The sequence below is a fragment of the Crinia signifera genome, chromosome 5 (genome assembly GCF_055691185.1).
Source record: "Crinia signifera chromosome 5, ASM5569118v1, whole genome shotgun sequence".
Taxonomy (NCBI): domain Eukaryota; kingdom Metazoa; phylum Chordata; class Amphibia; order Anura; family Myobatrachidae; genus Crinia; species Crinia signifera.
Window position 1 is genome coordinate 48,577,282 of NC_139221.1, and position 13,613 is coordinate 48,590,894.

General features: G+C 43.6%; 1 protein-coding gene across 10 annotated transcripts in view; it reads right to left on the reverse strand.

Annotated features, from left to right (window-relative positions):
* ASPH (aspartate beta-hydroxylase) overlaps positions 1-13,613 on the reverse strand; it is a 190,117-nt gene that overhangs the window by 168,230 nt on the left and 8,274 nt on the right. The window lies entirely within an intron of this gene.

The window sequence follows — 13,613 nt, forward strand, 5'->3', positions numbered from 1 at the left end:
CATATGGAAATCCTGCGCTATGTAATAAGTACGCTGCAAAGCTTAACTCTTTCATTAACGCGGAGCAGCCATTTTTCCTACAGCATCACAGAAAGTCTGCCAATGTTTTTCAATCCCACGGAGAAAGAAATGTTTAAATCGACTCTGCATCATAATCCATAACTACCTGGACAGTGAATTAGAGCGGGCTACCGTACAGCTGGCTCTGGACATCATGCACTTAAATCAATCCATTTGCAGGGCAGCTGCAAGACTTGCCCAGATAGGAATGCTCGGTTGGCATTTCTTGTTGCCAATCTGAACAACTCAATCAAGTGGAGAAAGTGAAAAGCAAGTACACCCATACACATTAAGCCACAACACCGTCTCCGCAAATTTCCAGCAGATCTTAAATATAAGATCTTGTGATCTTTAAATGATCTTTAAACTATTAATAAACCAGACATGCAAGTTGGTTAATAGACTAATAATGATCATCATCATGGTTCCTAAGATTAATATATCTATCTAAAAAGTTCTTAAAAAAGGTGCGGCACGCTTGGTTTCTGTGAATAAAAGAACTTGGCAGCAGTCATAGCAACAATATTTTAGGGCATTTTATACTACTGTCATCAGGATTATAAAAAGGATCATGTTAGATTTAAATAGCCATCCACACCAGGTGTTAAATACCCACTCCAAACACAGGAACTGCACTCTCGGCCAGCAGCTCCTATTGGATGATATCACTGTGAGCCCCATCAGTGAAGCAGGTCATGTGGCACATGGTGGTATACCAAAAATTAATCGGCACAATGCTGGAAACAAGGTGTCAGATTACAAGGTTTATGGTATACAGATTACAAGAGAATTGAGACCATGGGTCAAAAGGTCTCTAACCTGTCACTTCTTTAGGTGGAGGGGTGACTAGTCATGCCCGCTAGCCATCTTCTGATGGTGATTGGGCAGCATTAAGTACCAATTAGAGTGCCAGAAAGTTCCAGCAGTGTGACTGGAGAATAGTCCTGCCCATATAACAATAAGTAGCTAGAGGAACCCTAGTGATTGCAGTGACTTCCCAGCACAGCCAAAACATTCTACTCTGACAGCACAGGACAGCAGGAGCGGTGAGTGAATTACTGAGATCTGGATTGTGTAACCACAGGAGAGGTCTGCATTATGTATCCGCTGAGATCCTGGACTGAGCTGTAAATCCATTAGAGATGTGGGAGTTTCATCTGTACAGCAGTCACTAGAACACTGAGCTGTAAACCTAATACATTGCTTCTGCATGCAATGTAATGGAGTATAGCTTTTTAATGTTATTATAGTAGGTGATGGTGCCAGGGCTACCTAATTAAAAACAGTGCAGGCAAGGTACCAGGGAATGGGCGGTATACTGCTGGATTTAGGATTACAGTTTACAGTTACAGTATACTGTTTAAAACATGCAGTGTGAAAGGGTTAAAACTTGCTCTAACCAGGTTAAAGCAGGTTTTGCAGTGTGGAAGCAGTATTACTATCACCACTGCTTTACCAACCAAAAACATTAGTAACAATGTATAGATGCATTTCATTGTTCAGATTAGTAGAATTTTGGTGTACAAAATAAACACTTACTCTGTTCATATACAATGAAAGGACTGGTATTTGACTTTAATGTGGTGTTCTAGGATTCTCTACGCAGCAGTATCACTGGCCTCTCATAAGGCAGTACAGGTCGGGTATCCCGTATCCGGGCATCCTGTATCCGAATTATTCCAAAAACCGTGGTTTTTTGGAATAATTCAAATTTTTTTTTTTAAACTGGTTGTCTTCCTCTTTGTTGTACTTCTACAGGACGTGGGATAGGTACAACGCTGCCCTCATGAGGATGAGCAGAGAAATGTCAGTCTTGTGTCTCCATGGCAAGTTCTTCCTATCATGACGATGTTTAAGTGTCCCATAGAATTAGCTGCAAAGGAATATTGCATGGACTGGGGCATACACACATGGTGATTCAGCCCCATTTCCAAGTGATCTTACCAGAACATTATTCATTTTAGCCACTTCCACATTAAGCTCAGAGATCCATTGAAAAGTGGTATTTAATTTGCCGCGATCACAGTTTGCTATTTGATGTTGTGTCATGTAGGAGACTGTTGCCTGCTGCAAAACAAGCTTCCTTTTCTCAGGCATCAAAGTACAGAAGTTTGTTTCTGTGATTAGTGAATGTAAATGTTCTATCTGCAATGGTCTACAGCCCACCAAGTTACTAACTTTGCAATCTGGTGGATCATTATGCAATAGATAACTCCTACGGTCCTCATACATTAGGCAGATTTGTCTAAAGTCAGACTTTATTTCCACGGCAGCTCCCCGGGAGGGCTCTGACACAATTTGGCACTTGATGCACAGACACAATTTAAACATGCTTGGGATAGGCATATGAATATCCTTACAAAGAAATAAGGATTAAAAAGGGTTGAGTTTACCTGAAGGGTAAAAAAAGGGGCAGACTAGATGGGCCAAATGGTTCTTATCTGCCGTCAAATTCTATGTTTCTATGTGCCAAGTTTTGCATGCGATTTATCACATTCAACTCCTGGGGAGCCGGGCGGGGGGCGATAAGTGGTGTTCTCGGAAAACCAGAAAAAAAAAAAATCCCCATCCAAATGAATGGGAGGCCGCAGATTGACTGATCTTATCCCCCTGCTGCCTGCCAACGCCCCCCTGACGGCTGCCAATGCCCCCAGCCCATCTGAAGTCCCGACTCGGATCCAATGTGCGCGGGACCGTGCATCGGGTCGGACGGGATGTAAAAACATGAGATTTGATCCGATATATCAGCCCGATCCATCGGAATCAGGTCAAATCGGACCAAATCTCACTAGTGTATGGGGGTCTCTGAGTCTATTTCCTTATAGACTGTAAGCTTGCCAGCAGGGACCTTGTATAGTTTTGGACTGTCTAACTATCTGTTTAATTACAGTTTCCAATTTTAAATCACAATTGAATTTGCCGCATTATACTGTTCATAAAATGGAATAAAATTAAACTATGATTCAATGAGAGAGTATACATTCAACACTGCCCCCCCCCTAGTTACACAATCAATGTTTAGCTTATAAATGTTACTATTCCATTTTATTTTTGAGGCTTGTAGTAGTATCAGCATTAAAATAACTGTTAAATATAGAATTACAACAATTATTTACCATGGCAACATAAAATCTAGCACAATAACTAGCAGGGAAATACAATGTAAGAAACAAACATGACTAACTCCTGAAAACATGCTACTCGTGCCATGTGGAATGTACAATTCCCTGCAGTCACACACTGTAGACAGCTGGCTGTCTGGAGCCTACACAGTGACAAAAGTGTTATGTAAACTAGCAATCAGAGGCAACATTCGCACAGTGAATGTACTAGAGAAAAAAAAAAAAAAAAAAAAAAAAAAAAAAACTGTATAATGAAAAGGTTATGGCCCCCATATGAAAGATTGACAATATTCTCCTGGTTAGGAAATTGGGAACATTAAACCCATTCTCAATTCCTTGATCCTGAACAAAATTTATTGAGGGCAACAATTCTGGGTTTTTAAATTGAAGAAATTGGAAGGTTTTGGTCAGGCCAGGGATAAGTTGTATAGAGCCCTTTAGAATGGGCAGCAGACTCAATCTGTGTGTAGTGCAAACTACAAAACAGTAACTACAGAGACTCACAGGGATAGTGTCAATGTGGGGGGAAAGAGGTACAAGCGCCATGTTCTGCACCAATACTGCTTCTCCCCATGTATGAAGGGGGAGAAGATGCCTCCCAGACAATTACAAATGCCTATTTGTGGTACTGGCAGTAAGTGTGGGCAAATGTGCTACAAAATATTACCTGGAAGAAGTGCGTTTTAGCAGAACAAGAATTAGACCTCTGGTTCAGGATTACAGTTCCCACCATATCGGGAACAATGCATTTCAATGGCAACTATTGTCAATGGTCCTACTAAAGGGAAGCATATCATGGTATATATGAGCAGCCATGTCCTTTAGGAGTGGGTGCGGAGTAGCTGGTCTGGGGGCGTGGAGAAGGGGGAAGAGTCACCATAGCCTTACCTCCTGCTTTACAATGCCCACACTCCCGGCCTTGTAAAGCTAGGGGCAGGGCTAAGAGTACATGATCTGAATCACCTCCCTGCCCCCATTTTCCATTTGAGCGGAAGTAGACGGAGGGTGAGCGGCTGTATGGGTGGTGCTTGTGAAGGGGAGGAAGCAGGATGTGGGAGATTTTCCACATTCCCAGGGAAAAGGCATGGAATGAACATAATGAGAGATATCAGACATATTGGAATATACTCAGACTCATGTGGGTGAGGAATTTTTATTTTTTGTCTCCTTCATCTAAACATGTTCACTCTGAAGTCTGTATTCTGATGGACCGGACACACTGCAATATAATCTCAGCATTGAAATATATTTGTTCACTAGTTACAGGCACCAGTGTAATATATGGCTGCTCCCCTTAAAGCAAGGGAGAACTCATTTATAGATTTTCCGAACAATACTGAAGCTACAATGGGCAGACTAACACCATGCAACAACCATCTTCAGGTGACCGCTGTAGTAACAGAGGTAGGTGGCCAGGAGCAGTTTGTAGGTTTGGTCAGACTGGACAACACCTACAAAAATGAAGAGCCCCATTTATTTTAGAATTCCACTCTGCTGAGTCGGTAGAATAAAATAAAATGTATATTTTAAAACTATGATTAAATCGACACCTTCACATAATAGATCTACTAAAATATACTGTGCACTTTATCTCTGGCAATCACATTACATTTTATTATTAATACTGCATCAAGATTTACTTTCCCTTTACAACTCTGAAACCAGACCAAGGCGCCAAATGTAACAGAGGAATGGGGGAGCCAGAGCGATCCCAGCGAGAATCACTGGATTAAACGGTGGCAATTACTTTACATTTATTGCAGCTTTAACTCTAGTAACCAATCGCTGGTTACATTTTTTGCCACTGCAATGTATTTACAGCAAGAAATCCTATCACTACAATAATTGTAACATCTTCCTCTTTTCAATTTGTAACCATCTTGCCGTAATCACTTTGGGGTTGCCTGGTTTAAAACAATTTTTTATTTTTATTTTTTAAATACAAGAAATTTACTGGCTTTTATTCAAAATGCTTAATGCCAATTATGTGCCCAGCTTAATGGGCTTAATGTGCGTGCACCTGCATTTCTCTAAAGAGTACTTTTGCATTTTCCATTTTGGATTATTCTTCAGATGTATTTCATTATACTAAGTAGGACTAATGCCTATTAGTAACTTGTTTCTATTGCCAATTTCATATGAGTGTACAATGTATGTATTAATAGGTTCAGTCTATCTACTGTACATATATTCAGAATAGGAATAAGCTGTAAAAAAAAAAAAAACCCACACACACACACACACACACACACACCTGGTTTAAAAAAATAAAATAAAATAGATCACACCAGAAACTCTATATTAGAATGCCAGCACAGGAATCCTGACTGCTGGAGTGAATTAGGGTCAGGCTGGGGAAAGAGGGTAAGGTTAGATTTAAGCACAGGGATGGCGCGGCTTAGGGTTAAGCAGCAGAGGCTGGGGGTAAGGTTAGGGTTATACTATGGGGCATGGGGTTAGGTTTAGCAGGGTACAGCAGATCGGGTTAGGCAATAGCAGTGAGTATTAAGATTAGGCAGCGGGGCAAGGTAAGTATACTTACCTGACCCATGTATTCTGAGTGTTGGCATCCCAAATGCAGGTCATTCATATGTAATCCCCCCCCCCCCCCTTTTTTTTTTTTGCAGCTATCATGATTCTGCAACACACACATTAGCGGATGGTTACACACAGGTGTTGTCAGCTAATATTCTTCATTCCATCACAAACCTGCCAAAACAGAACAGCATTCCTTTTACTCCACCTAGCCTGTGGCACTAAGGTGTGTAAAACCCCCCAGACTGTGAATGAAGATCAGGCAGATCATATGTTAGATTGTGGTTTAAAAATGTCTCTATTTTAAATGTCTGGCAGCCAAAACACTATAAGAATAAAAATGCAGGAAATGGCACATGGCCTGGAAAAACACACACACACACACACACACACACACACACACACACACACACACACTCCACTTCAGAAAACACTAAATTACTCAGTTGCTTGCTCTGACTGTTGAATGCAAGGCTGTGCAATTTAGTAGCCAGCTAATCAGGGTTCGCAAATACTCATTATAGCGAGTATTTTACCCGCTTTTGAGCACCAGTTTCTGTTTACAGCTGTGTCTCCTGGGACGTGCTCTGTCCAGATCAGCGTCTTAATTATATTTGGGGCGGAGGGATATGGGTTTCCCCCTCTGTTGTGATGCGGCTGCAGAGGTGAAAGCGTTCTGGCTGCGTCACATATCAGCCGAGTGCCGCTACAGGGGACTGAAGCACGCACAGAGGAGAAGGATGCTGTGAGCCCACCCCCCGCGCTGCTCCGGGCATTACAGTGTGTGGTATAATAGATATTGGGCATCATGGTGTGCATAGTCCTGGTGCAGTGTGTTACAGTGGCTTTAGCCATATATACCTTGCTTTATGCGATTGGGCCGATTGATTCTCTCCACCCCACCCCACCCCCCCAATACACAACAGCCACAGTGACAAACCTATGTTTGCTTACCAAAACAATAAAATTGGCTTGGGCCTGCCCTCGGCCACAGAGAGGGGAGGAGGTTCTGTATGTGCCATGCTGGGAGGAAGGGTAGAGGAGGCTTTATTTCATTGGGACCCAGAAAAGGTCAGGTAGGACCCCAAGTGAGGGGTCCCAGAGACCCATTATTTTTAGGGGTTTCAGGCTAGCTGGCCTGTCGTCTCACAGTGTGCAATGTGCTGGCTGTCTGACGAGCGACCAGGTCAGCAAGACAAAGGGTGCGCATTCCTTGCTCAGGCACGGTGGCATTGCTAATATTAGCATCTGAATAAATCGCACAGTGGTTGTCGCGGATCCTTCAATAAATCGGTCATGTGAGGAACAGAGATGCTGGCTACATGTTTTTTGTGTGAGCATAAAAAACAAAGATGTAGGCTGAGATGCCCCAAAAAATAATGCACCCCGACGGTGTTTTACGGTCTCTCGCCAATACATCCCTCAAACGGTAACCAACTGTCAATCACTTTGCAAATAAAACCTCACAGCGAGCAACTTCGCAAGGTGCACAATGCAACACATGCATAGTCAGCCAGTAATTGCTCAACAGTGTAAATGACTGTATTGCATACACCTCGGAACCAGGCCCGTAGAAGGGCATTTGATATTTCTAGTCCACATTAGCAGAATATTGTACCCAAAAAGGGAAATGAAATCATCATAAAACAGTTATCGTACCTTCTATACAACACACCAGACACGCGGTTGAGAACTACATGTTCGGTGGTCATTGGACATTGCCTAATCCAGAGGCATTCAATTATTTCCTGTGGTAAGCCACAGCTTCCAGCGTAAGAGCCCGCATCTATGCAATTACCACCCACAGTAAGATTGTGAGTAACCTCTGAAGCACTGGTTAACACAGGATTTCTATTCAACCTTAGGGAGGGTGCAAGCAGAAATCTATGTATAGTTCACCACCCTAGCTGATCTCCACCTTACCATGGGCAGTAACTTATTAGCTCCGGGCACAGAAACTGCGAACTTAAACCTAAACACCCATATTAACATCACAGCATTAACTGTATATGACAGATAATAGGGTCAAGGGTAAGTCAACTTGCTGAAGCTACAGGAGACATATGGGGGGGGGGGGGGGGGGGTGAGCACTGATTCAGTAATCGGTAATATAGCTCGCAACACATGACTGGGCCCAGCCAGTTACTAATGGGAAGGAAACAGAGGAGCGGATCACTGGAGGCGGAAGTATAGAGTTATTAGGTTGGTTGACACATGTGCCCGGTGACAGCCTCACTATGATGGGTATACATCGCAGCAAGGGCACCGCAGCAAAGTGGGACATGTGATCACAGGCAAAATGTCTTCTATAAGGTAATAATATGGGTAAACTGGTAGAGTCTGACTGAGGGAGAGAGTTCAGGTTATAGGTTGTATGAAATGTGTACCAATATTTCCAACAGGTGGAAAACTCAGCACAAACCTAATCAATTTGGCTGCGGATTGGCAAAAGCGGCTGCGATTTCAGCTACTTAGCAGCAGTTTTCTCCCCATGCAGATTTTTTTAATTTCCATCTGTTTGATAGGTTGAATATTCGACCTGCAGAATTCAATCTATTATCGGAGATTGAATACCCCCCTATATCTTAGAGGAGAGCATGAGATGAAGGAACCATGGTAGAGGAGAGGCAATGGTCAGAGGAGGACAGGAGAGGGTGAGAATGTGCAGAGAGATGAAGTTACAGGTGTAGGGAGGGGAGGAGTGGATTAAAAGATGCATACACTCTAAATTATTTTGAAACGATATGCACGATAACATCCTATAGTAACAAACTTACAGTGTATATCGTCTAGGGCAGTGGTTCTCAATCTCCGTCCTCAGGACCCCCAACTACGTTTTCCATGTCACCCAGCAGGTGCACTCATTACTCACAGACATTTTCAAAGATCACAGGTGGAGCTAATTATTGCATCTATGATTCGGTGTGGAGACCTGGAAAATGTGCACCGCTGGGGGGTCCTAAGGACTGAGGTTGAGAACCACTAGTCTAGTGTGTGCGCACTATATCGCTAACAATGCATGTTCAACAGCAATGTCCTCAGTCATCTGTACATGCATGGTGAACTCCACTGAAACAAGCCCCCCCCCCCCCCCCCCCATGCCAACCTTGCAACTGGCATCGGCAAGTGCGTATGAGGTTGCGTATGCCGGCTACCCCACCGGGCCCTGTCGCTCCTGAGAATGAGGAGTTGGAACTGCATTTTGTGATAGATAGGGAGCCCCTAAAGCAGAATGCAGAGGGGAAGGGCAAAGGCAATATGGTAGGAATGGAATACGAGACAAGCAGCAGTAGTAACTGTAGAATGAAGTGGGAGTGGACAGAATCTCTGACATCCAGAGGGCGATGTCAGACAGGGATTGGAGAGGATGGATCAGTCCAGTAGATTCGACTGTATTGGAGGCCTACAAGAAGAGGTGGACACAGAGGAGAAGCAGAAAAGTAACATGTACAGGCAGGGTCTCACCCTGAATCTATGGTTTTTATTTAAGGTGAATTGAGAAGATAAATCTCTTATTTTAAAAGCAGCAGGTTTATTTGTACTCTAAACTGAAGGAAAACTCGAAAGGGGATTAAATAAAACAATACTTTATATTGCAAATGGTCCATATATTATTAGATATGCAGTAATGCACGGCAACACCCAGAAGTTATTCAATCCATCTACCTCGCTTCATGCATGGTTACCCAACAAACGTCGTTCACTGGTTACAAATTGAAAGAATGCTTCAAACAATGTGCACCACACGGCTCCATGCAAATTCTAAAGTTATATAACACCATTAGCACAGGACGATCTATTCAAACAGTGCACACCAAGCTCACACAATTACCAGCTGGTTCTCTCCATCATGAAAACATCTTCTGCCCGGAGATAACATCTGAATATGAGAAACAACCCAACAGAAATAAACAAAAAACTTATTACATATACAAATTATGAACATAATTTGGAACCAAACTTAGGGCATACACACGGAGCAAATTTGTGCTATTGTCTAAGCAATCTGACTAGATTGCTTATAAATTAAGCACAGATCTGTGTGTATGCTCCAAGAGATTAAATATCTCTTGCTAACCAATGGAGCCCATACACGGTCCGTCGTGTACGGCTCCGTTCTGTACTATGCGATGCGCGCTCCCGCGCATCACATAGTACGGTACAAAAAGTATGTGCTGCACATACTTTTTGTACTAGGTACACATCGGATCGCAGTGCATGCACTAGGGATGCGATGTGTACTATTTAAGTCCCAAACGGATCCGTTAAACGGACCGTGTATGGGCTGCTTAAGTCAGTGCATGCAGTCAAAATCTAGTCAGATTGCTTAGCAAATGACTGTAAATCTCTGTGTGTACCGAATGAGAAATAGTGACCGCAATCTCTCATTCTGACCCACTACCCTGCCTTTTTTTGCTTAAGCAAAATTGCTTAGCACAAATCTCAACATGTGTATACCCCTTTACTCAAGTGTATAGAGTTAAAAGAAAATTGTTTCATTTTGTAAGTACATAGCAGTGATTTGAATTGCAATCTGGAAAACCAGTATTACTACATACCTCCCAACATGACCCTCTCCAGGAGGGACACAATTCTCTATTTCTGGACTTCCCTCTGAATGTATGATTGCCTGTGCCGAACAGGGTAATTGAGAAGAAAGGTGTTTTTCAACACAGGTGATGGCTATCATTCATTGAAAGGGAAGTCCAGAAACCGAGCATGGTGTCCCTCCTGGAGAGGGTCATGTTGGGAGGTATGGGACTTTGGTAATGTGCTACTGGCCATATAAAAAATATTTTACTTTAGGACATTTACAGAATTAGGAGGATAGCTTTCCAAATCAGCATGAAAACAAGAACTGCATTGAACATTTGAATTATTCTGGTATGGTGGCACGCCCTTTACCTACAATGACTCATGCAGCTGTCAACTCCAAGAAATTCAAATATATGACAACAGTGGGAACCTTAAAGTGGAAGTAAACTAGCAACGTTAAAAGGCAAAATAAATAAATACACAACTTTCTAAACCTCTGGGCATGGAATATTAAGTTATGGTATTAGGACACTTTTAGGTAGGTAATTCCAAAAGCACTGCCTGCACAACTTCATTCAAGGAACGCTGCTAACCACAAATAACTCATCTGACCTGTATAATACTTGGTAGAGGAACCTTTAGCAGCTGTGTCTTGGCAAAAGCGTTTACTTCTGGGCACTGCACTATCCACATATTTGCACAGCCTAGTTCCACAGAGACCTCCGCAGTGCATAATGATAAAAAAAAAAAAAAGAGCACGAACCATTCTGTAGCGGCATGGCGAGTTTGGCATGAATTTCGATAAGTCCTTTAAAAGTAGAAGCCTCTTAAATTTTATTCTGCATTGGCTCTTTCACATGTTTATTGCAGCGTGGCAAAATTGGGAAGGAGGGGTGCAAAAAAATAAATAAATAAAAAAGGAGGTTCCATCTTGACGCTATTAAAATAGACATCACTTATTAAGACGGGTGTGGTATATGGCCCAGACAGTCATTAGCCCGACGTCGGGATCCCGACTGGCCGGACTCAGACAGCATGGCAAGCGCAACAAAGCCCCTTGTGGGCTCGCTGCAGGAACGGTGGCTCGCTACCTGTTCTATTCTCCCTCTATGGGGGTCATGGACCCCCATGAGGGAGACTAACCGGTGGCTGTCTGGACCCCGAGTGTCGGGGTAATGACTGTCAGGAAACTGTCCGGCACCCATTAAGACATGATACTTGCACCCTCTCAGACATGCTAGCAGAAGTGTTCAAAGAAGTTGGTTGGGTCGGCTTTCAAACCTGAACGACCCCTTACAGAAGAAAGTAAAAAAGTTGCAATTCTATTTTGCCCTTTGATCCAAACACATGCCAAGAAAAAAAAAAAAAAGTTTTCAGTAAGTTAGGGGTGAGAACAGATCAAAACTCTAATAATCCCAGAAGAACAGGGTATTGTTGAGATTAATGTCATATGTTTCTTTTGCACAGTATTATGGACTAAAGGAGCAGGATTTAGGTCAGTGCCTGATGCAATGGCTGCCAAACATTAAGAAACTCACAGTGCAGTGAAATTAAATCATAAACAAAAGCTTACCATTAAAGAATAACATTTTACTTTCATATAAAATAGGCCTGGGGTGCTCAAATTATTTTACTCTTGGACCCCATCAGACAACACAAAATATAGGACCCCAACAAGTAACCACAGCAGACCGCACATGCACGGCAGCATTGCGGAAGCACAGAGCAGTAAGCCACTGATGCGAGGAGTCTGAAGTAACAGTCAGTCCAAGTGATTTTTCAGACTCATTGGATCACTGGCTGAGAGATGAGAGAAGTCATTAGCCCACTCTCAGTAACATGGAGTCACGAGATGGACAGTACCCACAGTTTGAGAAACACTGAAACAGACCATACAGCCAACACTTGCACATCTCCAGCTTTGATTAAAGCTGCCCAGCCTCTTACACGTGGGAATGGCATCAGTAACTTGTTATACTGGGCACCCAACAAGGTACCTCAAAATCAGATTTAAAGCTAGAATGGAGGGGACCCGAACAGAGACTGCACACAGGTCACTTCTCAATACACATCTGTAATGTAGTTATTTATCTGTGATGACCTAATGAAAGTTTTGGTACTTGTGTATTTTGGCGGCGCCCCCGATGTCCGTCGTACGACGAACAGATCGCATCGCATCGCATGCCATGCACCCGATGGCATGCGATGCGACGCGATTTTGACCCCCTATACGACCAAAAATCGTATAAGCACCCTAAAGGGTGCTTTTGAGCACCCAAATGGGTGCTTACAATGTTAAATGCACCCCCACGCCACCCCCCGCTATAAACGTGAACCCGAAGCGTGGCGAGCCCGCGAGGGGCGGCGGTACGCGTCCTACGACCTTTTCATACCCCCACTATCCACGTCGGCGTGGAGTTGAGAATAGAATAGTGTGGCGAGCGCAGCGAGCCCGAAGCGTGGCGAGCGCAGCGAGCCCCGCGAGGGGACGCGGATACCTTCACAGTTATACGCGTCCCCTCGCGGGCTTCACAGGTGTCCGTGGCGACGCGGACACCTGTGAAGCCCGCGAGGGGACGCGTTTACCTGTGAAGGTATCCGCGTCCGCTCGCCACGCTTCGGGCTCGGTGGCTCGCTGCGCTCGCCACACTATTCTATTCTCAACTCCACGCCGACGTGGATAGTGGGGGTATGAAAAGGTCGTAGGACGCGTACCGCCACCCCTCGCGGGCTCGCTGCGCTCGCCACGCTTCGGGTTCACGTTTATAGCGGGGGGTGGCGTGGGGGTGCATTTAACATTGTAAGCACCCATTTGGGTGCTTAACATTGTATAAGCACCCATTAGGGTGCTTATACAATGTTTAATCGCATCGCATCGTATGGCATCGTATGCCATGTACAATGGCATACAATTTCAAAATTGTATGCTATCGTGCACTATCGTACGATATCGCGTCGCATCGCATACCATCGTATGTGTTATGGTATGCGATGCGATGGGCGCCGCCAAAATACACAAGTACCAAAGTTTTATTTTATTATGTCTTAGTGCAATAAATGCAGACTCTTATCTCTATATTCTCTCAAAGAACACAGAATATATATTATTCAGAGAGATCGATTGGAAGCTTCATGACTATTATCAGTTTAGTTGGAACACCCTGCAGCTATACAAGTACATATTTTGGTCTTTCGGATTACTGTCATGACAGGCATTGCAAATTACACTCACCGCGGGCGAGATTTTTCAAAAACAGCCTATGACATGGCGGGTAGAAACTGATTGGCTGGTGGTTTATCACTCTCCATTTTATCACTTTTCACGCTTAGTACATCTGGCCCCGCATGAGGTGAGATATT